This window comes from Gavia stellata, chromosome 4 (genome assembly GCF_030936135.1).
Source record: "Gavia stellata isolate bGavSte3 chromosome 4, bGavSte3.hap2, whole genome shotgun sequence".
Taxonomy (NCBI): Eukaryota; Metazoa; Chordata; class Aves; order Gaviiformes; family Gaviidae; genus Gavia; species Gavia stellata.
In genome coordinates this window covers 70,076,926-70,102,318 of record NC_082597.1, presented here as the reverse complement: position 1 = coordinate 70,102,318, position 25,393 = coordinate 70,076,926, and the positions used below count along the sequence as shown (strand labels likewise).

Below are 25,393 nucleotides of genomic sequence, written 5' to 3'. Positions count from 1 at the left end.
TGACAGCATCAGCAACAGATCTTCACTAATAATTCTCCACAGTGATGGTATTCAGTGTTCCCTCAGAGAGAAAAGACAGACGGGCTACAGTTGAGCCCATTGTTGTATGTTATAGTTCTCTTGTTGCTTTTGTGTTACATATAACGCCTGTTGCGTTACACATGCCTCGAGACCCACCCAGGACTCTGCTTTGCCAAATATTGTATTAAAATATCATAAAGAAGTCCCTGCTCTAAGATTATTATTACTTTATTTTTTCTTAAATAAAGCAGATGAGAGTGGAAGAAAGCAGATACAATTTTTCTGTGGCATTTAGAATGCCACATGCTGGGAAGTTTTGAGTCAGCATATTGAATATTATTTGACAGTGGATTTACTTCAGGATGTGAACCAACCTTCACATCATTCAGTAGGACACTTCTAAAGCTGCAAAATATAAACTCTGTGGGCTTATGAGGAGGTATGTATCTGTGAGAGGTATATTATTTGTGTCATCTGGGAACCTTTGTCTTGGAATAACCGGTTTGCATTCAGGGCAAATGTCCCTGGCACATCCTCCCTCATCTCTAGCTCCACTCAACATGGTCAGGCTTCATGACATTGAGTGGACTTGCTTCTGAACTGTCCCTCAGACACCTCTCTGCACTCATACCACACTTGTTCTCATTTCCCTGGTCTCATATCCTAGCCAGACAGTAAGTGATGGGACTCACTAAAATCAGAAGAGGGATCCAGGCGGCCAGCTTGTATGCTGAGCCAATTCCACAGTTTGCTGATATAATCCTTCATACAGTTGTGGTCATGAGTATATTCACAGTGTGGTTCACAAGGGGAGGGAGGAGTCTCCCGATCCGTGTTCTCTTTGGGACAGGAGGGAGGATCTTCGTTGATAAGTATGCAGTGTGTACAACATGTAGCCCCTCTCTCATCTTCTCCAGGTCTGCTTGCTTGTTTTTTGACTTTGCTTTTCCCTCCCATCTCTTTTTGTACCCTTCCTACCCAGTGCCTCCCCAAGATGCAGAACCTTCTTCTGGCCATGTTCAGATTGAACTTCAGTAGCACTGGGGAGGGAGTCTGGCATCCCAGCAACGGTGGACTGTCCCTGGTATCTTAACCTTGCATCTCAGGGCATGGTGCCACTGGAAAACTTGCTTTTTGGGTGCCTTCAGAGAGCAGAGTGCACTGTTCAGATTTGTTACTCAGTGTTCCTTTTGGTTTCCTCCTCCTACGTGTTTTCCTTCCTTTAATCCACTGCTCTCTTTTCTCTTTCCATGTTCCCCACAGGCGTTTTCTTTTTTTCCCCTCCTGGCTGTTTACTGTCTTGCCCTTCTTTGGTGCATGGAGGAAAAACTACTGAATTTTGTTAGCAATAGTCATAAGCCTGTTCTTAACAAGGTTAACAGGGGGAGCCAGTAGGAACATATAATGCATCCAGGGCATGTCTCGTGGACTGGGTTAACTGTGCAGTTTGCTGTATTATTTTCTTGGAGGGGAATTGGTTAATGTTAATTTAGAAATGGTGTAGTCTCAACTGTGATCTAAAACAGCTAAATTGCTTGGAGAGTGTCACTTAAGATGTTTGCTTCCTCTGTAGGAGAATTCTGCTAATGTACCCTTTTGTGGACGATTGTCTAGATGTCTCATCAGTCTGGAGAGGCTTGTTTTTAGTGCTATGTGCTCTCTGGAGAGTTTATTTTTAAATACTGAAGCAACAGTCTTCTAAAATGCTGTGGTGTTAGGATAGAAGGAATTAAAATGTTTAATAATCCTCTAAAAGGGTAAATTGAAAAAAAAAAATTCTCTTCTATTCTCTAAGGCTAGCTGAAAGTGTTGGTGAAACTGTTCTAGAAGAGGACTTGTTTACTTCATGATTTTTTTTCCTCAAAACTCCTCTATTCTAGTTTAAATTGTGGACATTCCTAAACTGAAATATTGTCAAAACAAAATGTTTTATTTCAGGAACTTCTGTGCACTAGCCTTCATTCTCTGCTATAAAAAGATGACTTATTTTCACCTGTGATGAATTATGCCATCTTAAGATGGGCTGCATCTTGAGATAGTCACCTTGGAACTGTAGCTCCCATGGAGCAATAGGATGCTATTACACAAGCCAAATAGCTACTTTTTTGAGAAGAAGCATTTTGTAAGTCTTCCTTCTTTGTGCCAAAAACCTGGGGACTTTACTGTTTACCCTCTGCCAGAAAATTTCAACGAAAATGTTTTTCAAGAGGTCAGATTTCCTTATCATGTTGTACTGCTGCAGCATTGTAGTGGTTCTACTTTATATAATTTTCTTTCTTAATCTAAAGTCTTCGGATGAGTTGTGTCAGTACAACAATTACACTTAACAATGTTATTGTATTCATTTGAAATCATATAATGTCACTGATAAATCAGATGATTAACCAAATGTTGCCGAATGTGACCTTCAAATATAAGGGGTTTTCTTTTTCCAAGTCTTCATCCCTTTGCTCTATTTCTGTATTCTTCAGCTATCACAAAAGGCCCTTTGTTGTTCATTTGACTGTTAAACTATGCTTATTTTATGCTTCATCAAACTCTCAATGAGCTCAAGGTTTATAATATTAAAAGTCTGGATCTCCAAGGGTGAGAGAAGCTAACAGGTTTCATAAAGCTATAGGGATCAACCAGCATACAGAAAAACATCCCAGGCAGTCAAGGCTTTTTGATGGTAGAGGGCAATGGTGGTGAATTCTTTATTATGCATTCATGCAAACCATGTTGATAACTTACGGACTTGATGCTTTCTCACAGTCAGCGTCTGCTGGTGAATTCAGCTATTAGGCATCGCACTTTGGTTCTAGACTTTTAGAAAAGCAAGGAATTTCTGAAACATGAAGTACAACAAAGCTGAAAGAGAAGAAAGGACAAGATGGCTGAGCAGGTTTGAGATGCATAGGTCAGACCTGACCCAGCAGGCCAGTGCCTGCTGCAGACTGGCTGGTCTGGGTTTTTCCTTTTCCTGTTGGTGTCACAACAGAGGTGGATCTTGGAGGGAAGACTCTGAAATGGACTGGGAATAAAGTGCTGTGAGATTAACACAGTAAATTAAGATGAGTGTTAATTTCTTCTGTTGAATTTGAGGATGAATTGCCTTACAATGCTGTACTAATTATGGCGATTCAGGAAATGATTCACAAGAGCGGGTAGCTGAGCGTGGTCCTTCTAACAGCTGTCTTAGCTTAAGTTAGGTTGACTTATTTACTAGAATTGTGCTTCATTTGCTACAATGGCAATTGCAAATGCTCAGTTTTAATTCCTATGACTTGACTGAATGGAGTCTTCTGACACCTGACAGAAGAATGGGAGCAGCCTTCAGCCTGTCTACAAAGTCAGACACTTTGGCTTGTATTTAGAAAAGTTTCTTTACAGTGTTATGGGCTAGAAGTTTTTTTTCAGTGCTGTAAATTAAATGCCAGGCTGTGTAACACAATAATGACATTTAGTGTTAAGTTACACCACATATTGCACAATTTTACTGGGATTTGCTGCTTGCTTCATCATGTAGGCTCCAATATGGAGACAATATCCTTAATAAGTATCAGGGAATCTGAGAGCAAGTAGATTCTGTGATCCTGTTCTCAAATGCAGTAATGACTTAAAATATGTAATACATTTTTCAGTTATAAAAAAATATATTCTCCTGTTTCCCCAAGTAGAAATGCAAAAGATATTAGTGTTCCCATTTGATGGGATAGCTCCTGCTGTGCAAAATACAAGTTGCTGCGACATATTGGAGTTTATGCCACAGTTACGTGCAGCAAACACATGCAGTGTCTATGGAGTTTCAGCTATGACAGCAAAATCTTTAGGTGGCAAGAACAAGGTCATGGGCGTGAGTTTAACTTGCATACAGCAGTCCTTGTTGAGGAAAGGAATGTTTGGCAGGCATTAACTTTTTATAACCTGATAATATTCAGGTACTGCAGAAAAATTCTTCTTTCTCTGAAGGTCTTAAAAATCGTGGACATATGAACCCTAGCTACCTCCTTCAACTCTGGGTTCAAAGGGGCTTTTCTTTAGAGGTGGAGGCGGGAAAAACATGATGGGCTGACCAGATTTTTGGTAAGCATATTCTAATTTGTGACAACTTACTAGAGCACTGAAACTGAGCAGCTGGAGCGTGTCCTCACCTGCAGGATCTAGTTGTTATATCTTAGAATGGTTATGGAAGGCTAGTGGTGAAAATGAGCTGTGACCTTCTCAGACAAAGACCTGACAGTAAGGAGTTAAAACTTGGAGAGGAATGAACTGAGGTCAGCAGCACCAATAGTCTGTTCAGTAAATGATTTTCTTTGTATACTGACTCCATTCTTTCACTCATTATTTGCTCCACTTATTCTTTTCCCTTCCTACACACACACACACACGCACGTGCGTGCAATTTTTCTGTCTTTATTATTCTCTCTTGCCCTAGTTATCACCTTCCAATGGCCACTTGTCACTGTGACCCACCCTCTGGCTAAGGGAGCTGTAGATGATAGGTTTACTGGGGAAGAACCACCCTGAATCTGGGGTGGACACCTATGTTCAGCTCAGAAGATGCAAGGCTGTTTTCCAGCTGCTCCTGCGAGTCTGATTGCTCTGAGCACTGCAGTGGCTATACAGAATGCAGCACACAGGAGGGAGAACGCTGTTCAGCCATACACAGAAGAATTAAGAGCTGTTGCCCACCTTTTTTCCCCGTTGGTGGCAGGCTGTGAGCTCCTGGGTGAGTGAACATCTGGTACGTGGCATGTGTTGTTCCAAGATTGGTGGGCAAATCCATTAAATAGCCTTGCTGTTACTGAGAATTTGGGTAAATGTAGGACGAAGCACTGGCTAATGCTAGAGTCTGAAAAAACAGCAGGCTTTGTTGCTAGTGCTTGGACATGATGCTGTGGAAAGAGGAAGAAGCTTTTAAGGGTCCTGTATCTGAGGATCTACAGAAACCAGCTAGAGGAGAAAGTAGGATTTTGGGGGTTGAGTGACCTTGAATGTCTGCTCCAGTGAAACAATCCACATGTGACTGATACGTAGGAAAATGTTTTCTGGGAGCCCCTTTTGTTAGGGGTGAGCAGTTTAAATGTCCCGTAGCTGTTCAGAGATCCTTTTTGATTTTTCAATGAAAGTGTAATAGCTGCTACTTGTCGTCTTTGTAGGTGATCTTGTAAATGCTGCTATCCCCAAGCTCCTGAAAGATGCGCCAGTTTTCTTTTTGTGGGTATTAAATTGACTTTAAAAAGCCTCACAGACAGGATGAAATAGATGCTTAGCGGGTGTACTGTAGCATCGCAACTCTTGAGAAGACAGCCCGTGTATAATCATAAATATATACACGGGGTTGGGTTGGGGGGGGGGAGGGCTTTGGTTCTGTGCCTCTTAGCGATCTACAGTCCAGTAATTCTTGCCTGCTGTTGGAGTGCAGCCTCTGTGTTCCTTCCCTTTCCCTTAGGGCACTGTTGTCTTGCTTCATTCTTCTCAGATTTTTATGCTTTCCATTGTGTTTTCTTAAATAAAAAGGCAACTCTAGAAACAAACAAAATTCCTTTCTTGCTTGACTTGTGCTTTTCACTTAAAAATTATTTTCCTTTCCTTGATACAGCAGCATTATTTAAAACCAGGACTTTTCTCAGCTAAGCTCTGTTACTGCAGAGCCAGTGGGGTAAAATGAAGATAGTGCTTGCTATAGGAGTTTTATTTTTCCCCCTTGGTTTAAATATTGATAGTAGCGAAGTTAGGGATTTGAAGATTCTAAGTCAACACAACTGTTTATTGTTCTCTAAACAGACTTTAGATACAGCTTTCCTATAGCTACATTGTTTAGTGAAGTGCATTCCTTTTCAGTAAATAGACAGGCTTTAAGGCACTCAGGTTCTTCAGATCTGAAACAATAGAAGCAATCATTAAAGCTAAATACGAGAGGAAAACAATTACGAAGGGGGGATTTTTAGGAGTGTCTTGGGCAGTGCCCCTACCTCCAGCTGCTTGTTTTTTTTATCCTAGGGTGCTGTGTCCTCTTCTCCTCCTCTTGTCACACAGCACAGCTGTCTGGGTGTGCATAAGGAGCCTGATCAGAAAACTGATCTGGGTTTAAAATAGCCTTGTTGGAATAAAAGTAGTGAACCTGGTCAGGTTTACTGTGGAGTCCCATAGCTGTTGTAATGGCATTACTAGTCAGGTGGGGATGATCTGGTGGTGAAATGAAGATGGGGCTACTGTCAGTGCTTCTTGGGGAGGAAGCACAGTGAATAACAAAGAAAAGTTGTTGCTTGATGGTCTTGTATTTGGGAGGACATACTTGATACCAGTGGAGAAAAGGGAGGAACGTTTTCAAGAGAAGTGTTAAAAGGTCACCGCTTGTATGAAAGAAAGAGGCAACAGATGCAAGTTAATAAAGGAGAGAAAATACAGCTAGTGGTTAGATGAGGTGCCATAAAATAACTATTTTTGTTGAACAATTATTCCTATTTTTCTGGTGTAGGGTTTTGGTTCCTAGGCTTGTGTTCTGACCATGTTCTGTGTCTCTAGGGCCCTGACTGAGAGACGGATGGAGCAGTACTTCTGAGAGAACATAGTTGTTCTGTTAGCTGCTGTCTGGTTTCCCTCTTGGCTCAGTGAACTAACTTCTTCAGGTGTGCCTATGTGCTTGGGAACATGGTCACTTCTTCTGCCTATATCAACTGGTTTTATAAAGAGGAATTATCTCTTCCTTTACATGACCTCATAATATTTGTACTGCTTATTCTTAATTACTACTGAATATGTGAAAAACTCAAGGCTTCCAATAATGGAAGAAATGACTGCATTTTCCTGTTAATTGGCAATTAGGAGCAGTTTGGTAAAATGGTTGGGACACTAAAAAACTGTGTTAATTGTTTTTTTGGTAAAGCTAGTTTTCAGATTGATATTACATGATATTCCAGGTACCCATTTGGGTTACACTGAGATGTTTCTAGCCATGTAGCTCCTCTTTATGATTCTTTCAAAGGGCTTTGCACTGATTCAGAAGGGCACCTTTTACTGTAGTGTGGCCTCAGGATGCTGCTTTCATGTAAAAATAAGTAGGGGCGGACTGTATATCAGGATTGTTTGTGAAGTGGTTGGGTGGAATTGACTTAAACCTTCACTGTACTTGGAGAATGAAAGGAGGTGATTTGTCTCACTGCTTAAGGATGAGCAGCCACTTTCAAGGATCCTGCTGGGTCCTGCACTTTTGCCACAACAACCCCATGCAATGCTACAGGCTTGGGGACAGAGTGGCTGGAAAGCTCCCCTGCAGAAAAGGACCTGGGGTGTTGATCGACAGCCGGCTGAAGATGAGCCAGCAGTGTGCCCAGGTGGCCAAGAAGGCCAACGGCATCCTGGCCTGTATCAGAAATAGTGTGGCCAGCAGGAGCAGGGAGGTGATCGTGCCCCTGTACTCAGCTCTGGTGAGGCCGCACCTCAAATACTGTGTTCAGTTTTGGGCCCCTCACTACAAGAAGGGCATTGAGGTGCTGGAGCGTGTCCAGAGAAGGGCGACGAAGCTGGTGAGGGGTCTGGAGCACAAGTCTTCTGAGGAGCGGCTGAGGGAGCTGGGGTTGTTCAGTCTGGAGAAGAGGAGGCTGAGGGGAGACCTTATCGCTCTCTGCAATTACCTGGAAGGGGGTTGCGGAGAGGTGTGTGTGTTGGTCTCTTCTCCCAAGTGACTAGCGACAGGACAAGAGGAAATGCCCTCAAGTTGCGCCAGGGGAGGTTCAGCCTGGATATTAGGAAAAATGTCTTTACTGAGAGAATGGTCAAGCATTGGAACAGGCTGCCCAGGGAGGTGGTGGAGTCACCCTCACTGGAGGTGTTTAAGGAATGTGTGGACGTGGCATTGTGGGACATGGTTTAGTGGGCATGGTGGTGTTGGGTTGATGGTTGGACTTGATGATCTTACAGGTCTTTTCCAACCGTAGTGATTCTGTGATAGAGTTTCTTACCGCTCTGCAGAGAGACTTGAAATAAGATGCCCTGCCTGCTCTGTGAAGGCGGCGTGTAAACCGGGCGTAGTATTAAAATAAATGCTAGTGAAAAATTGGAGAACCTAACTATCTTTGATGGGTCTGAATGTTACTCAGCTATACAAAGCCTAAAAGAGAAATTGAAAGGAAGTAAAACTGGAAAGGAAGGACCCAACTGACTTTCCTGTTTCACGGAACTTGCATAGGAACGGGGGTGGAGTACGCGGGAGAATGATACTGATAGTTGCTTTTCTGTCTTTCTCCTGTACTTTGCTCTCTAGTTTAGATAGGCATTTGCAGCATTGCAGGATTTCTGTCTGTAGCCTGTTCTTATCTAGGAAAGTAGTATTACCTTTTAAACTGGTGAAAATACTATTGATCCAACGTTACACTGAAGTTCTTTCATCTCTAGCTGTTTGGGCCATTTTACAAAAGGGGTAAAAGTCTGTGTCCCTTCAGTTTTTGAAGGGAGATAAATGAAATGCAGTGTTACCGTGTTGTAGTTGACCTCCATAAGCTTAGACACAGCTAGGGTAAGAATCTAGGTCTCTTTCTGTGTCTGGGATCAGTACGTTAAGAGGGACCTTTTCACTGTCTTGCAGATGTGATATACAGTTTGTGGGCACGAATAGCAGCTAATGAATATTTATGCATATACTAATGAAGCCTTCTATCTGTTTTTACATATGCATGTGGGCATGGATTTGCAAGATAACCAGTGTGGGTGTGAATAGATGCAGGCCTGGGAGAATTGTGATAGCCTGTAGCTGTGCCACTTGGCATGTACAGTGTGTACAAATGCATACTTGCAGAACAGTATTAAAAAGCAAAATAAAAATTTCTACCTTCTCTTCCCTTCCCAAAAGAATCATGAATCCTAGGAGGTTTTTTAAGCATAACTACCACTTGCTGAAAATCTTAATAAAAACCTCCTACTTCCTGTCTTTGACTTTTTGAATGGGAACAACTGTTGTGTGACACTGTTTACATCCCCAAGTAGGCAAGCCTAGTAATGCTGCAGGTGGGAAAAGTGAATGGTGTTAGAGTGAACCTGACAACCCTTTTTAATATATGCTGCAATTTAGAATTTGAGTGGCTGGGCGTGAAGTTGGCAGTTTCATTGGACTGCATGTTGGGAGTTATTACTAGGGATGTATGTATGCACTAAGCCCGTTCTGTGACAAAGGTGCCCCCTCGCCTGTGCTTGCTTTTTTTTAAGAGATTGGTGATTCATAGTTACATTACAAAATCCGATCTGCTAAAAGTTGGGGTTTAGTTACAAGAATGCTTCCAAAATTATTAGTGTTTTATTTGCCTACCTACAGTGTTACTGAAGCCCCTTCTTGACACCTGTAATGTTTCTGAAATTTCCGTCATACCTGATGGTCCCCATGAACCAACTGGTTCTGTTCCTTTAACAAAATTATGTTGTAGCAAGACCCTCAGTATTTGATTCTGAAATAATTCTGTTGGTGCAAATATCATTCTGATTTAAATGTTGAAAGACTGCTGATTCACAGGAGGGAACACACTCAGGTAAATTCTATGATTTTACTATGGAGTCTTCATAATTTGAGAAATGGGAATACAGTGTTCTGCTCTCTTATTGTCTCTTTCTTGGTAGTCTTGTTTTTAAAAGGTGTTTAGCCTTTTCAGAGGACTGACTTAGTGGAGGCAGCCTGTTTTGCTTTTACATTCACAGTATCTTTTTTTAAACTATTGTTTCAGTGTCTGTTCTGTCATTTTTGTCTGAAAGTTTCTATTGTTTATACTTTTAACTCTACTTCTGAAGCCTTCTATTCCCCAGGCCAGCCCTGAGTTATTAATTAGTTAGCCCCATCTGTAATTTTATATCATTGTGTTCTTCAAGGAAAAAACATTCCTCTCTTTAATAACTGTTTAGTGGCTTTGTCAATGTAATGCACACAGATCTTGAGTGCTGACTGTGGACTATATTGGGATTCCTCCCAGCAAACCTCCCAACTACTGCTATTTTAAAAAATGTTAGCTATATGCACAATCAGTGCCTGAACTCCATATAAATTTGCCAGTCTCCTCAGTTGAAATACGCCGTATAGTGGGTTTTGGTACAGTACTAGTGCTGGCAGCAGTCATACCTGCTGGTTTCTTAAGGTGTCTTTTTACAACAGATGAAAAAAACTGGAGGCAGGGAAGATCAATGCTTGAGCAGTTTCATACAGTGGAAACTAGTGAATTAATAGGCAGTTCGATAACAGGAATTTCAGACTTTAACTGAATTGAAGTTGATATTTGAGGATCAATATGCACATGCTCACCTTTTTTCCAAGGCCGTGAGTGATCCTGTCCGTACTGCAATATGTAGCATTCTGCTTCTGGTATGAGACAGTGTGTGCTACATCTAGTTATGATGTTTCCCAATGGGTGGATTTCCTCCCTTGAAATCACTATGCCCTTGGGTATACTTTTTTAATATCGCCCAGTATGACTGCAGATGCTTTCTTCCCTGTTTGTTCCTGTGTGCCTTTTTTTTTTTTCCTGGTCATACTGAGTTATATGCTTGCAAATTAATTTATGGAAATTACTTCCACAAGTTGTTGGGTAGCGTCTCGGAGACCTTTCTCCATGTGCTTCAAGTTAACCGATAGAAAAAAGGGAGCTCAGTTTGCTAGGGCTAATGTATAGAAACTCACAGAACTCTTCCTGCTTGGCATATTAATAGGGATGAAACATCAGAGAACAAGAAAAAAAATTAAGTCGGTACTACTGCCTTCAGAAGGGAAAGTAGGCAGAACAGCTTTATGTGGTTTCTGTCTTCTAATGCCAGTTTATTCACTTTAGTAAACCTGACTTGTATTTTTATCGTACTTTTTAAAGACTCCAGATTTTTACGACTGTTTTTAACACTTCCGATTGAGAGGGGGAGTTTCTCCTATACATGTAGAAGCGCTTACTTCTGGTTTTGTAGAAGGATAATTAACGAATGATTCCTAGACCAGTATTGGCACTGGTGGTGAGGCATAAAAATTTGAAACAGCTCCTAGACTGATTGCTGTGTTTTCTTGTTTTACTTAAGAGCATAAGGGACAAATATGAAAATGTGCAGTTTGCCAGCTGAAGGAAATGCATGGTGGCTTTTTTTTTTTTACTCAGTTCTGACTTTTAAAAACACTTAAATGAGCTAATTGCTTGCTCCTCTTCCTGATCTGGTTAGTTCTTTCACAGTCTCATCTGAGATACATTTCACAAACAGATTCTGAGTAGGGTTTTTTGCATGGCTGACTTGCTGGATATGAAGGCATAACTTGAATTGCTTTGTTGGTAAACAGCAGTGGTAAAAAAATAATAGTACTAATAAAATTGTGTGCCCTGGCTGCTATAAACTGTGAGCATAGGGGATAGAAATCCCCTCCTTTCTCAGCAGTTAGAGAGGCCACAAATCTAAGCTGGAACTGTGTCTTGACTGGAGGCCTAGGAGGTATTTGCTCTGTGACTGAGCTGTGTCTTCAGCCTCCATATGCATTCTAGATCTCTGGTTAAGGAGAAGTGAAAGACAACTTTCTCAATTCTCTTTTGCTCTGTGTAGTAGTAGCAAGAATCTGCTGCCTCCCTATTTGATGGGGTCTTGTTCCTTTGCTGTTGTAGTCCATAGGGCTTTTTGACATGGGAATGTTATAGAAGTCTCTAACCCCACGAAGTGCTGCAACCAGAATCTGTGGGCAAAAGGTACCTTCCCTATTCCTTGTGAGTTTCATTATACTACATTGATAGTTGTATCTTTCCAAGTGGCCTTCCTCACAAACCTGGATTCAGATGATCCATTGAAGCTGTTTTGGGACTCCAGGCAGATGTCAGCTTCATGCTTCTTTTCTCTTTCTGGTATCCACAATGAGCTGTGAATTCTGTATGTTCCACAGAAGAAGATGATTCATGATCAGAAATCCAAGGTGCTGACCCCAGTGAAGTGTCAGACTTGAAAATACAGAGGGAATGCCTAAGGTTAGTTAATGGGAAGGAAAAGCCCCACCGTAATAAGTGAGTAATTTACTTTGTGCTTTTCCTGTAAGTGCCAGTTCTGTGATGGGGCGAAGTAGAAGTTTAGATCTGGGCTGTGGGAGGAGAGGGCTGCACTTAGTTCGTAGTGAAACAGCTTTGGTATGGGAGGTTTTAGCATCATAGTTGAAAATTTCCTCTTTCTGTGGAAGAGAGGCTACTTGGGAGATGCTTAGTGTTCATAGTTTGTATGTTTTGACTGAAAAAAGCAAGATACTTCAATTTCCTACTATTGTTGCATAGAATCTAGAGCAGCACTATCCAGTGCTTGCAGTTTGCATTAGTAAGACTTCTGAGTTGTTTTTCATGTGTTTGTGTATGTGCAGCAACAGTTACAGTTTGAACTTTAATTACTTTACTCTTTTCCAGGCTTATGCTCACTACTTGTGTTATGGTTAAGCAGTGAAGATTCATTTTGGCACTCTGAAGAAATGCACTTATATTGAATATCTTGTTTCCTTGAAAATGCTCTACTGCTTACAGGTTTCAATTAAAGTGTATGGTATATTAACAGAGCGAGTGAAATTTCAGTTCTATTTTTTTCAGCTTGACAGTGTGTCACGTTCAGCTTTTCTGTTGCATAGATGGTTTTCTCTTGTGCTGAAAAGGCATTTATAAACATTACTAGAACAAGAGAACAAACTGGATTTGAAGAAATTTAATAGATATTAGGGCATGCATGCCAGTTCTGAAAGCTACTTTGAAGCTGCTTCTTGCACACTGTTGTTGCAGTCTGGTTTGTAGAAACATTATGTTCTCTTCTGCTTATGAAGTTCAGACTTTACAGCTGGGGAGAACTCTTCATCTCACAAGCCTGCAGTTATTGCAGTGCTGTTTGGTTCTCCTACAAAATAGAAGCAGAGGCACCAAATAGTCAGATTTGACTTGGTCAGCTAACTGTGCCCCTTGGCTGAAGACAGGCCTGTTGACATTAGCCCAGTTATGACACAGATGCCCTATTCTAGTCTCTTTTTAAAAAACTGTTTTTTTAAAAACTGGTTTTAAGTATTGCTTTCGGCAATAATGTGTGATATAAATCCTGTCTAAATAAAACTTGTTTACAAGCCTTATTACAAATAAGAGAAATGGGAGAAATAGGTCTCAAGCATGCATCAAAAATACCGTTTTGAATGCGACAGGGACAGAATAAGTGAATCCTAAAGAAAATTTCTGTGTGCCTAATTCTCTGCAGCTATCCCCCTAAATGAGAAGGGCACAACTGCTTTTTTTTGTTGTTTGCAGTGAGGTGTAGAAATGCAGCATCTGGCTGACTGTGCAAGTAACAAACCTTTTCCCATTCTGTTCCCAAGGAATGCTCTAATGTTTGTGGTGCTATCTTACATGCTAGGACTATCTGCTTTACTGGGCCACAGCCCGTAAACCAAAACAGCTGCTTTGCATCTTGCTCTTTTTGCCTTTTTCCTCTCATGTTAAGAAAGCTCTATGTTTGGAGGAGCGCAAATCACTCTGCGTGAGGAAGATAACTATAGAGTTGATGTTTTTAGGAGAGAGCTTGGCTCTGTCACCAGCTCTGCTGTCAGCTTGCCCTGGACTTTGTTACAGGACTGATAGTGCTCTTGAAAAGCTGTATCTTTGTGTCCCTGTGTTGAAGTGCTACAGACTGTCTGGGGAGGGTTCTGTGTGCGTAGAACATATTTGTGTGTGTGTATTCTTCCCTTGAGTAGGGCACCGTTTAACTGTTCGAGTGAATTTATACTCCTAGTGAGAAGGTCTGGATTGGCATCCATAGATGAAGATTGAAGATTGCAGTTAGTTGGTTTGTGGCCCTGGAGGGAGATTATCTTTCATGACTTCTATGATTAAGTACAGGAAGAGTCTGAGTTATTGCCTCCCCCATCTCCCCTTGTCTTAAAGCAGGTAGAAATATGGAAAAGACTATACTATTTTACACCCTTCCACTTGGGCTGTTAAGATAAGCTGGAGCTTTATCCTTCTATTAAGGTGTTATCAGTGCTATTTCTACCACTTTACCAGGTGAAGTAGCCTCTTAAAAGCACCCCTAGTCAAATATTTATTTAACACTTACTGTAAAGCTTTTCTTCCGGATTCAGGAACACTGCTATAAGGACTCTTTCAAGTTCAGGGCACAGTGTGAATGTTTTGTGGGAGAACAACAGGTTTGCTGGATATTCACTGAGTAGTTTCTAAGTGCTTGTGGTGCTTCCTGATTGAGAGAAATATTTGGGAGTTGCACTGGTTCATGAAGCACTGGGGAGAGTAGCTGTGCTGTCCAAAGAAGCTTGCTTATAGCATCACCAAAAAAGATAGGCTAGGCACGTGGCAGCTGCATACCAACAGATCTCATCTTCTAGAAGAACTTGGGTAAGTCTGCTGATCACTGGCTTTTTTTTCCTTCCCAGTGGCGTTGGGCTCAGACTGATATAGGGAGTGGCTGTAGATCCAGCTTTTCCTTTCCTGTCTAGTTCAGGGAGGTAGACATTTGGCATTTAATGCCATTAGACAAGCAAAGTCCTTGTTCTGGTCCCTGACTTACTTTAAATGAATAAATAAATAAAAGTAACATACAATTCCCACAGGCTAGCAGAACATTAAAGGAGATATATTTAAAGTGTGTTAGTGTGGGGGCCAGAGGCTTCATTTTGTTGGAAATCCCTTGATTTCTTTGGCCAAGCAGTGGCCCAGACCTCAAATTGTATGTGAAAACATTGGCTTTTTAGGCAGGTTAAAACAGAAAATGGGATAATGCATTTTTCTTACCATATTACTCTAACATTTGTCAGTGTTCTTTCCATCTTGCAGAGCTTGGTAGCCACCACTGGTACAAAGATTTCTAAGTTGTGTCAACTCTCTTGTTGAAGAAATTGTTAAAAAAAAAAAGCAAATCTTTTCTAGCTAAGCAGGTTAACTTTGAAACTTACTCATAAAAAGTACTTTGGATATTCATAGCTTTCCCCCTACCCCCAAAAGATGTTTCAATGATGTTAAAATAGTTATATGGAATAGCTTTTGTCAGGGAGAAAAGAACAAGCCCAGAAATATGACCTGTACAGGGAAGTTTTTGTCAGGATACTTTCATGAGGCTCTTGTACTAACCTGTTCTTTTTGCTAGTGTAAAAATGCGGAGTATGCAGGCCAGTCTTTTTTTCCTCTGCTGAAATTTAATTTGGAAGCTGGGGGAGACCAATATTTACTCCTTGAATCTCAAATTGTCCATAATGCAACAGGGCTAGTCGTCATCCTTACATCTGAGTCTCATCTGTTGAATTACATGTCAAGAGTTGATAATCTGAGATACTGACTGCTCCTAGTTTGTACTAGCATCGGTGGGAAGCAGGGCATTGGTTGCCTGATAGACTGTTTTGTTACCAAAAATCGTAAGGAAGAAAACTCTCCAAACCGAGTGATAGTTTAGAAAGCTGACATTGGTTTATTGCAGCGCTGTGTGCATGGGGGATTTCTCCTCCTAGCATGCACGCCCAGTTGAAATCATGACAAGTATTTAAACAGTTATAGCTAAGTATTGGTTAGTATCTTTCTTACTTCATCTTAAAGATGCAGTTCTCTTTCAATTCACTATGCATGCCCAGAGAGTAGGGGGCTTATTTGGGTGGGGGCTTTTCTAGCTGGGAGGTGTGGTTTTTAACATGATAATGAGGTAGGTCAGCCTTAGGACACCCATTTGGGGCATTTTACTGACTTTGCTGTTTGGTATGTAAACAATACCAAGTCTCAAGGTTGTATATCAGTCATTATCAGGAGACCCAGAAGCTCCTCCAAGGTGCTATATCTCATTATACTGTGTATCTCAAGGTAAACAACATCAACATAACCCAATACAGCTAGTCACCACAGCCAGCCTGTTTCCAGGAAAACTAATGCATATTTCAGTTTACGTGATGCAGTATCTTCTCAACTTACCTGTACAAAGTTGCACAAAGAGGGTCTGTTCTTTGTATGCTAACTAAATTATTTTAAGTCTTTGGTATCAGTTTGATGGAAGAGGAGTTGGTAGGTCCAGTGTAACCCTTTGATTCCACCTTCCTCCTGCCCCACCAGTCTGTGCTGAGGGGTACAATGAACTCTCGCGATCTCCATGCTTGCATTACATCAATTGGAATTGTGGCTGTTATCTGTCTATTCTCGAGAAGCAGCCATCTCTCCTTTTGCTCCCTCTCACTTTTTTGTGTAGCCCTCTCTCCCTTTCTCTCTTCTAAGCACCCAAATTGTCTTGAACTTTAGATTGGGTAGGGGGAGGGTCTGTCTTCTGTCATTGTCTTTTATTCTGGAGGCTCAGTGCCTGTTGACGGTGCTCAAGAGTGGCAGGTGAATTTTGTTTCTAGAAACCACCACCTTCATGTGTAAAATATGCCTTTGGCTAGAAGTGATAGCTTGTTTTGAACAGCAACAGACCCAAATTCAGATGTTTCCTGCTCCAGAGAGCTTATTTGCAAATGACATTGCTCTCTCATAACTTTCACTTAGTATCCTTTAGTCTAAAATACTTACTGCTTGTGTGAGATTTTTCAAGCACTAGTATTTTGCTTATTTTCAGCATGAGGTTGACAGGTTTTTTAAAGATTGGGATTCATGTAATTGTTTTATAAATAAGAAATTTTGGTTGAATGATGGAATACTTAGAATCTGGCCCTTAGTAAACTGTTTACATGTTACATACTTCAACACAAATATTGTTGTTCTTAAAGAGCATAAATGTTAATGTAGTTTCTCCCCTGTCCCTTTCAGTAATTTTTTTTTTCCCGATCAAGAATTGTTCAAAAGGGCATGTAAGGTGCTACAAATTGATTCATACTCAATGCGCTAGTCATCTCTAGGTCCTTGAGGCAGCAGCAGTGAAACAAATCTCTTTGTGCTGCGAGTGCTTTTCTTCTCCCTTCAGAATCTTTTCAGGACCAAGCCATTCCTGTCTGCTTGTTTCTGTATGCTGATCAAACAGTTTTGTTTTCAGTGTCTAAATGGCTTCAGAAATTAGACTTGAAAGGCTTGCTTGTTTACCTCATTTTGTTTTGTTCTGTCAAGGTTAGTAACACATCAACTCTGGAGAGAGCGAATTCAAGGTTTGTAGCACAGCAGCTTTGGAGAGAGCAGGTCCATGTGTGAATACTGCTTGGAGAGGCCTCTCATCGGAGTGGTTAAAAAGGTGCTTGTGCAATATGATTCATCTTAAGAGGTTTAATACAGAAGAATGAAGCTAATTGTAGCTTGCCCTTTTTGTAACACCCAAGGCTTGCCATCTCTGTGCATCTAAGGTGCACCAGCAGAAAAGAAAGCTTTTGTTGTGGTAACCTCTGGGAACCCTGTCATGGATGCAGGTCCTGTTGTGTTTGGCACTCCCAGGGAAAGGACTGCCTTTACCATATGCATTTATAGAGCTCAGCGTGTGACCAGATACTGTGGCAAAAAGCTCAGCCTGGAGAACAGCAGAGTGCACAAACTGACTGACACTGGGGCGCTCTTGGTGTTATGCTGGCAGAACCTTTTGGATTCTTGGAGGGTTTTTTTTTTTTTGAATTGTCCTTAATCTCCCTTCCCCTGCCATCTTCAGAAAACAGTGAGGCAGCTGTGCATCCATGTGCTTGAATATGGTGTGGTAGAAATCAGAGATGCTTCTATGGAAAAATTATTAAAAGCCTAATGAAAGCAGTTCCCATTAGTGGAATTCTAATATTCTGCTGCTTTAGACCTAACAGAAGTGTTAAGTTGACAGGGTGTTCAAGAGGTACCTTTTTAGTCATGTTCTCAGTTTAGTGAAGCTTGTCATAGGTTTTGTCTGTAACAAACTGGGGTTTTGGTATTAACCTGAGCTGAGACAGCTGGCAAGAGTCTGAAGAGGAGTGCTTTCCAGTTCACACGGCTGTGGAGCATTGATAAATGGCTGGTTGGCAGATTGTGTTGCTGTAGCAAGGGTGGAGGCTATCTGCTCTGTGGTGTTGCCTGTTCCTTTGTTTTTCAGGGTGGTAACTGGGACTGAAAGTGGTCTTTTTGTGGTCTTTTTAGTCTTTTTTTTTTTCTTTTGTTACTGTTTTTCAGGTGATCTGCAGTGTGATGACAAGAAGTTTTGTAGTCCTTTCCAAGACTTGCCCAGCCTTAAGAGCCAGGATTGTTCTGTCTGGCTGATACTGAATTAATTTCTCCCAACCGTTATTGTTCGTTCCTCACTTTACAAGCTATTTGAAGACCAGAGTTTGACCATGTAAGTAATCCCAAGAGGATGCAGATAAAACCTTAAAAGAAGATGTCAGTCAACAAGGGGATTAGGGAATGTATTCTAAAATGTGCTGGGGTAATAGAAAATTCTGAATATTCAAGAGGAGGAAAGGTGTGTCAAGACAAGAAAGGAGAGCCTCTTCTAGAGGCTTAAAGCTGACTGTAAAAGCATATTTACTAGCTCTTCAGTTTTTCTAGGGGAATAACAGCTTCCTCGGTTAGAAAAGGCTCCATTCTAAGAATTCCCTGTATTCACAGGTTACGGGCTGACTTGGCATAGCTGATAGTTGACGTGTGGAGCACTTCAGTTTAGGGTCGTCAGTTCAAACACAGCCTTGGTCAGCAGTGGAAGAAAGCTGTTACCACAGGAGGTTTTTTTAATGAAGCGAGCTGGCAATCTGTCAAGCTCTTAGGGCATGAGTTTCTTCAAAACTACCATAAATGGTACTTGCAAATAACCTTAGAGTCAAAGAATTAAGCAGGTGTCAATGATAATCCAAAGAAATGAAGTAGGCATACACGGAGTAACAGGCATTGAGCACTCATGCTTGTACAGCTGATAAATGGAGTGTTTATACATTCCTTCCTGAACTTCAAATAAGGAAAACTAGTCAGTAAAGTGGTGAGAAGCTTCTAACTACATCATCTACATTTTCACTGTCCAGATAAAAATAGAAACCCGTAATGATAACGTTGCTGGGTAGGCTAGCACCAGTAGAGCTGTGCTTTCATGGTCGGAATAGGCAGTCCTTGAGTTCCTTTTGACTTCCAGTTACCTTTTTCTGTGTGCCAAATTACCACTTTTTTGGTTCCAGTAGCTTTTTCAGAGTCCTGCTTAGCTCTTATTTGTATATACTGTTCATCAGAGGTGCTGTTCTGCTGTGGTGAGATTGAGGCTGACTTTTCACTGGAGTTAGCAGCCAAGTGCTTAATTCCTGGGGAAAACTAAATAATCCCTCTGTTGTTGTCTTAGGAGCTTTGGGTGGAACATCCTTGCCCTTCTGCCTGCCCTCAGAGTGAAGGATGAAGGCAGTACCATGCTTCTCTCCACCTCTGTTGCAATTTTTTTGGGGTTTAATTTAATAATTTGCCTGAGTAGCTGAGGAGATTGTCTTAGTGTAGTGCAGCATTTGTAAACAATATTTGCACTGTCATTTTCTTGTTGTCTCCTCCAGCCCACTCATCTCCTTTTGCACCTCCTCCTACATGCATGCTCTAAGCCAAGCTAGACAGCTCTGTTCATGCAAACATAGTTATTCCTCAGGGAAAAAACAACAAATGAGAGCAACTGGCCCTGAAGCTTCTTACTGAGGACAGCAATGCTAAAAGCTGTTCTGCCTAGAGATGTGAACTTAAAATAGGTCTCAAAACAAATTTGCTTTTTCGTCTTCTCCCTTTCTATCCCAATCTTGCCACATTGTGGTCAGAAAGCCTTTTTTTAAAGTTTATGACAGTTCTGGATATTTTCTTTGACTGAAATCAATGTATACTCTGAAGCATATGCTCCTGACATGAAATCATCTACTCTAGGGAGAGAAGAGAAAAGCAACTGCCACATCACCAGGTTTCTGTCTGCCCCCCACCCTGTGTGTGATGGAGAGGAAAAAAAAAGGGATAGTATTCAGTTTTCACTAAAATGGCTGTATATGCTCCAAGAACTTCAGCGAAGAGTCTTGTGGCTTGCTTCTATTATACTTGCATGTTGTTTCTCTTGATCCACCCTCACCCTTTAAAATCACAGATGATAGATTCCTGCTTTACACCTGCACCTCTTTCATTGTCTGCCAAAGAGCACTTAGTTTAATGGATGAACTGAACTCTGTCTGTCCTGCCTTGATTGGTAGGTGGTGACGTAAGTGTGCATAATTGAAATGCATTGATTTCCCTGGAGTGCAAAATTGAAAAGCAGGAGGTTAGCCAGCAGGATATGTGCTCTAGTTCTAGAGGAACAGTGAAGTAAGGGAGCAAAAATGCTGGAGCAGCTTGCTTTACTGCACCACGTAAATGACGGCAGCCTCAGTTGAGAATTCAAGAACTGCTTGGAAATGGATGAATTTTGTGTTGCTATCAGACCCCTTCATAATGAAGGCTTTGTGGAGGCTGCAGTAGCTCTCCTTTAAAACGATGGCAAGCTGGCAAGATGTGGGAATTAGACAGGGACTGTGAATGGCTAGAGACTTGAGGCCAAACACTAACATTGACACTAACAGAATTTAGTTGTTGCTTTATCTTGTCCAGCTCTTTTTCCGTAATCTCTCGTCTTGCTGCTTTGAAGATGAGTAAATAGATTTTATAGTGAGGACAGTATGTGCTTTGCTGGCTGCAGGCTTATTTCCAACTGAACTTGTTTTCCTGTCTCTCTAAAACATCTCCCTTCTGAATCTTGGGTGCACTTGTTGCCCATGTAACTCAGATTTAATCATGCCACATGAAAATTCCTGCTGATTTGAAAAAATAGGGTCTAACCTGGGTTGTCTAGCTGAGTCATAACCCTTTAGAGGATCTGGAGGGCCATGTGTTTTGGCTCTGAAAAGAAAGATGAAAAACTGTTGTAGAGATTGTAGTTGTTCAAGCTGTGGTTGCTTTCAGCCTGCTTAGGCAAAGCTTAATTAGCTGCTTCCTTGCAAACATATAATCATTGTGCTATCTTTAGCTGCTTTGTGGTACAACTTCACCCCATGAAAGACAGAACATCACAGATGGTTTACATTTTCCTGAACAAAACATACTCCAGGACAGTAGGCATGCTCTGGAGCTCTGCTCTTTGAGGAGCTTGCTGGCTGAACATGGTAAATCAGATAGGTTTTCAAGCTGAATAAAAGTAATTTATGGTAATAAGATTTTTGACCTTTCAGAGCCGTATTGGTAGTTCACAACTTTTGTTGACAGAAACTCTCTAGTGTGAATAAGGTATGTAAGCTTGTGAAGCATTGCTCTGAATTCTCAGAGAATCAGATGATCACACTTAAAATAGACCATGAGCCAGAGCCTAAAGCTTGGTCTTTTGAAAGTTTTCTAAATTACAATTGAACGTTAGTGAAAACTTATCACAGCAAGGTCCTGTAAGTGCTTCATTACACTGTTCCTGTACCTGTTTTTCTAAGCGTTGATGTTGAACGCTGAAGAAATACTTCGGGCTTATTCTTCATTCAAAAATTGTATAGACGTCTTAGAGTTAAGTCACTGTACAAACTGAGAACAAGAAAGGGAGAAAAATGCTTGATAGAAAGTGCTTTTGTCTTTTTCAAGTAAGCCTGTAGATTTACTTGAATGGAATTACAAGTTTTTTTTGAAAACTGTTTCATGATTCTTGCTATACTTTCAGTGTGTGGTTAGAAATGGCTTTTTAGCTTTGGCTGTTTTAAATTCCTCAAGTCTCTTCTAGTCTGACTAAAAAACATGGCATTACATCTACAGTTAACTTGCAAAGTTAGGTTGCTCTAATTTGCTCTTTGCTTAGGTACTGTGTGACTTATATTGAATACAAATGATCACACTGAAAATCTTAACAGCTCTAATAACCTCTCCCTATACCATTCTTGTTAAATTGTTAGCTTTATCTGTTACAGACAAACTAATTCTTGGCTTGTAACAAATGCATTCCCATGGGAGATGGGTTTACCTGTTTGACCCATTGGGAGACTTCTGGGAGACTTCTGAATGGGGGACCTAAATGTCCTGTTCCTGTTGAAAAGCTGTTCAGAAACCCATCTCACATAAAGTAAAAGTATGGATCCTGAAAAATTGGCAGGGATGTGGAGAACAACAGAAAAGAAAAAAAGTATGCAAAAGTCAGTGGTTACATTTGAGTGAGTACTGGCTGTGGCCGTGTCTCACGGACTTAAAGTAAGATGTATTAATGCTTGACAGCTCCTGGGATTCAGTGGTAGGTATGAGCAGGACAGCTATTTTCACGTACTGCTGCATTTGGCTGCCAAAAGAAGACTTAAATTAAAATAAAATAAAAACACAGAACTGTGACTATGGTAAAGTTGTGGTGATTGCATGAGAATTGCTGCTTGTTGCCATGACCATATATTGAATTGTGGTTCCTTGTTTTGAGTTATGGAAGTGTTGGCAGAGGTAGGAGACCTGTTCGATGTACCAGTGCAATTAGACCAGATCATAATGGGTAGTATGATACAGCCTTGATTGCAGCATCTTCTTACTTTTGAATGTGTGGTAGATGGATACCTTTATAATGCATTTTGTTTGACAGTACATATTTTGACTTTTTTAAAGTTTTTAATGCTGTTATTTTGGTAGCTAGTAGATATTCTTTTTATCAGAGGGTGGTGGTGACATAAGCTCTTGCAATAAAATAACATAAGCAGTTACTAGATTTCCGACTATAACCTAGAAAAGCATTTCTATTAATTCAGGAACTTTTCACCCAATGTAATGTATACCACCAGAGATGGGCTGTGAAAGTAAGCCTCCTTTGTATGCTTGCTCCTTTTTTTTCCAGTGCTTACCTCTACCTCTTCTTCTGAAAATCCTGCATGAAAATACATCCATCAGTTAGCACAGATACTGTATGTTCCCTGTGTCAAGATTCCTAAAGAAAAGGGATAAAGATTGTTTTCTGTCATGCTCTATAGCTGTGTGTACGAGGGCTTAAGGGGGAATGTCTCAGGTGTTTGTGCTGACCTGTGAACTCAGTGTGACAAATATAGTTTGTCAGGCACCCAGCTACTCTAGAGCTCTGAGAACATTAATGGACAGAGTGGACAATATTGCAGTTCAGATACTCTGTGTAAACCTTTAAGCATCAAACATTATGGTAATTTACATCCCACAAGCTTATTACCTTTGCACTAAAAGAAAACTGTGGATATTTGTCTAATTTTTTTGCAAAATTATAGGAAACATAATCTAGACAGCTAAGGCTTATTCCTCCTGTTATTTTTTAAATAGTCTGATTTTTAAATGACTTGAACAACAGACTTCCACAACTTCCCCTGAGTGTGCCAAGTTGATAATAGAGCAAACATTCAGTTTGACTCTGTTCCACAGCACTTCTGATCTGGGTATGAGCTTTTCTTTACTGCTTTGTCACAGTTCCTAATGGCAGCCCTTTGGATTTGCGCTAATTGATGTTTCTCCAGAATTTTTTGGGAACCAGTTAGCTGTAGCCCTAAAAAGTCAAACTAAGATCCTGGAAGGAAGTTCTGCTTAGCCTGGAGCTGCTGTGAGCACAAGAAAAAGACCGTGATAAATCTACAGGTTTTTAAAACTGAAGTTAAATATGGGGATATTATGGAACTTTTCTTAAAGGGGTGAGCAAGATGAAATGTGTCTGCATTTTTAAAGAGATGTTTCCTTAAAGCATCCAGAGGGCCTAAACTCAGTGGGAAGATCTAGACAAATAATTTATATTCTTTCTTTGGCAGTAAGCAGGCTGGGTGTTCTTGGCTTTGCTTATGCAACTTCTAGATAAACTTAGTGGTACTGCAACTGAAGAAAAAAAACCCCACAACTTTTTTTCCAGACATGTTGTCATACTGAGGTGATTTGAAACTGCAGAAGTTTTTAAAAAACTGACATAAATATTTTCCTCTGCCAAGACCTTGTTGATTTTTAATTCTTTTTTCAACTTTCACTGACTTTGAAAAATGAGGAAGATTATTACGATTCTTAAAGCCTCTTCTCTTAAGGGGTAAGAATATCCATAGGGTGCTTCTTCATGACTTGTATAAAACAGCTGTATAAAACACTGTTGCCTAAGGGATGAGTCCCATCTCACCACAAACCTCGTGTTTCTTTTCCTCTTCCATTTCTCTTGTGATAGTTGTGCAGCCATGTGGCGAGTCAGATCAAATCTCTGACCTGACTGAAGAGGCTGTTCTTGTTTCTTTGGTTAGGGAAGGGTAGTGGCAGCGTGGTCTTCAGTTGAAACTCATTCTTATTTCCAAATCAGGGGGAAAGGGAAACAAATACCTTTCAGTGGTAGCATGAAATAGATATCCTAAATAAACAGATTTAAGCAAATCATGGATTTGTGTACATGGAGGTCCTGGACGCATCTACTGTTAGTTATTGCCTCTAATCATACATTAGCAGGAAGGTTGTGTGGCTAGGTTTCCGACCACAGAAGTGGTGGTGTTCCTTTCTGCAGTATCATTAAGTAGTTAATAATACTGAATGATATGGTTTAATAAACCTAGTGAAACTACAGGACTGGAAGAGAAAGCTGTAGAATTCAGGAACTGGTTTTGATGAACAAGCATGTTGTCTTTGGCCTCTTTGACAGCAGAAATGTCTGTTAGTACTGTTGTTTTGGGTACAGGTACTGAATTTTCTCTTTATCATGTTTGACTGAGATTACATTTTAAATGTTCGGTTTTAAGAAATGCACACTTCAGTGATCTGAATAAATTTTGAAATTTAGAATGAAAATGTATCAAGACATTAAAAAATGCTTAATAGACTCTATTCCTTGATCTGTTCTTGCAGCACTATAGATGTAGAAAAAGCGTAATACTTGATTCTTCCGAGATACATTTACAGAGTTCAGCATAGCTCACTTGCCAGTGATGGATAACAGAGCTTTCCCTCTGGAATCTCTAGTGCCATTCCAGTGCATTGGTGACTGAAACAGTCCGAGAAGAGTGTCCTTAAACTTACAAAAGTAGCAGCTGATTTTGGAAGGTTTCTCTGTCCCCATCCTAGAAACTATTCCCTGTACTGTTCTTGGCAATCTGAAATGGAGAGATAGTACTGAAAGGAATTGCTCTTCTTTCTAGGAGCGTTTCCACTTCGCTGCAGGATCTAAAAACAAAGAAAGAAAGAAAAAACCCCAGCTGTGGCTTTTTCTGCTTGTTCTGTTTGTGGCAGATTCAAGCTTCAAAACAACTAAACCCCTGTTGGTTACCTTATCTCAAAACTGAATATCGTATCATAATGATCTGTAAAATAGTACTAGGTATGCCAAGATATGTTTAACTCTTTAGAGTTAACTTTTTAGTGTTTTTAATAAGGTCTAAACAAATCTGCATGCCTTTTTGTTTAATTGAACAGTGAACTAGAGAGGTCAAAGAAGCATTGAAGTAATTCATTTATTTTAACTTAGCAATGGTAAGGAAGCAGGTTTTGAAATTAGGCACTTCTATTCCTTCCAAAATCTTAATGCCATATTCAAGTTTGGTGGTTGAAATGGGCCTTGA

The 25,393-nt window shown here is 40.6% G+C and overlaps 1 protein-coding gene across 1 annotated transcript in view; it reads left to right on the top strand.

Annotated features, from left to right (window-relative positions):
- Positions 1 to 18,081: 18,081 nt before the first annotated feature.
- The window catches only part of MICAL3 (microtubule associated monooxygenase, calponin and LIM domain containing 3), a 136,521-nt gene continuing 129,209 nt past the window's right edge, over positions 18,082 to 25,393 (top strand). The window contains exon 1 of the mRNA XM_059816307.1: positions 18,082 to 18,213. The gene's annotated coding sequence lies outside the window, so the exon portion shown is untranslated. The remainder of the gene's footprint in view (positions 18,214 to 25,393) is intronic.